Source organism: Palaemon carinicauda, chromosome 36, assembly GCF_036898095.1.
Source record: "Palaemon carinicauda isolate YSFRI2023 chromosome 36, ASM3689809v2, whole genome shotgun sequence".
Lineage (NCBI taxonomy): Eukaryota > Metazoa > Arthropoda > Malacostraca > Decapoda > Palaemonidae > Palaemon > Palaemon carinicauda.
The window spans coordinates 9737267-9739766 of NC_090760.1; positions in this window are offsets into that span (position 1 = coordinate 9737267).

The following is a 2500-nucleotide window of genomic DNA, read 5'->3' on the forward strand; positions in this document are numbered from 1 at the left end:
GTGTAAGCATTAGATTGAACTAAATAAACTGTTAAAAGGTTACGCACATACTAACACACATTTCTCGAAAGTACAGTAGTAGTTCTATGGTAGAAGGTTAAATGATATGAAAATTACTTGAATTGCGTCGTCGTCGTCGTCAAAAAAAAAAAAAAAAAAAAAAAAAATATTAATAGAAGAATATTAAAATAACTCGGTAATATCAAGAGAATTGAAATTATGAATGCACTGTAATCTATCTATTTTTGTTTAAATGATTTAACAACGATTTTGTAGTCCAACTTAAATTCCTTAATATTTTAAGATGCTTCTAAAAAAAGACTGGCCAAAAACGCTGATTATAAACTTAATAAAATAATAACTTGTTATAAATTTCTATGGGAAGTTCTTCATGTCATGAATTTGACGATTTTGAGATATTTTAATGAAAAAAAATGTCAATAAACAGTATTAAGTAATCAAAGTTTTTTGTTCTTTAGTTATTTATATAACGATTTCCTTCAACTCAATATTTATCATCATCGCTGTTTGTTGACTTCGCAAAATCTTAGCAAAAAAGTATCTATTAATATTCCAATTATATTTTTAGGTGGAATATTCCTCCAATTAAAGATACCTAAAACAATATCTATGATTATTATTATTATTATTATTATTATTATTATTATTATTATTATTATTATTATTATTATTATAATAACTTGCTAGACTACAACCCAAGTTGGAAAAGCAAGATGCTAAAAGTCAATGGGAAAATAGCCCTGTGAGGAAAGGAAACAAGGAAATATAAAATATCTTAAGAACAATAACATTGAAATATATATTTCCTATGTAAACTATAAAAACCTTAACAAAACAAGAAGACAGGAATTAGATAGAATAGTGTGCCCGAGTGTACCCTCAAGCAAGAGAATTCTAACCCAAGACGGTGAAAGACCATGATACAGAGGCTATGGCACTACCCAAGAATAGAAAACAATGGTTTGAAGAGTTTGACTTTTTTATATAATTCTATAGAAAAAAAAACATATATCTATGAAAATGGCAAAAAAGAATTATTTCTATAAAAATGGCAAAAACTAAATTCTTACAATACCTTAATAAAAATTCCCCCAAAAAATATAGTAATTCTGAAATCAGAAAAATATATATCTATTAAAATGGCAAAAACTATATTTTTTACGATACCTTAATAAAAATACCCCAAAAATACAGTAATTCTGAAATAAGAGAAATAAGTTTCTATCAAAAGGGCAAAATCTAAATTCTTACGATGCCTTCATAAAAATGACCCCCCAAAAATACAGTAATTCTGAAATCAGAACCACGAGAATAAAGTTGAAGTTCAGAGGCAAACATTACATTAAAGTCGAGACAACATTCACCTCCTTTCCCTATTCATTATTCAAGATAAGAACAGCTCCTTCTCCGGTATCCTTTCCTGAGACCTTTTCTTCGGAGAGATGAATCACTTTAGAACATCGGCTTCGGAGAGCTTCTTTGTTTTTAAGACGGTCTCTGAGCAGATTCTGGAGGAGCTGGTGGGAGTGGGGAGGGAGAGGGGGGGTTGGAAGGGGCGTTGAGGATTGGTAGGGTCCCTTGCAGGAGTGGGACTCCCTTGGGAACACGGAAGAAGAAATGAGAGGAGGAGTATTAGTGAAAGAGAATGGCTGATGGAAGCTGACCCGGTCCCAGCGCGTCCTGTCAAGAACACATCAAAAGTTCTCTGTCGAAATCGGGGAGATATTTTCTGAAATTTTTTAGAAAATTTTCGTCAATGTTTTACGAAAGAATTCATAAAATCATCTTATTTTCGATATTCCTCGAAGGGCGTTAGACGAAAATGTGTCAGTGGTTATTTCCAAAGGAATAGGAAAGGAGCCTATGCAAAATACCATGAAAATCTCTCTGTGGGGTTTTCCATCTAAGAGAAGTGCCTGACTGATTTTAGAATTATCCTTCTTTTCTATCTAACTTTTTATTATATTCAATTTCCAATATTCTATTCTATTCAACTTTTAGGTATATTTTACTTGAGTGTATTGATTCAATATCTGTTCTAATATCGAAATTTTAATAGATTGAATTTTATAATTTTCTCTTAATAATGGTAGAATTGGATGATATTTCCACATATTTATCTCTTCATAATTTATAGGTTATATTGTCATATTTCTATTTCTTTAACATGGCAATGAAAATATCTATGGGAAGTCATAAGGTTGATTATGGCTTGTACCTGTGCAAAGTGATTGCAAACAGTGAATGCTCCTATAACCCTCTCTCTGTGTGGCGCAATTAGTAAATTTCTACAAACACATCTGTCTACAATTCTCTACTACATTGTAAAGTCGTTTTCCTACAAAGGTTTTATGTCATTCTTTACTCTAATGATGGACAGTACCTCGACTCTTAAACAATAACAGTTAATATAATTATAACCAATAACAGTTTAAAGATTTGAAGGTCACTCATGGATGGCAGAAGCAAGGGGCACTGA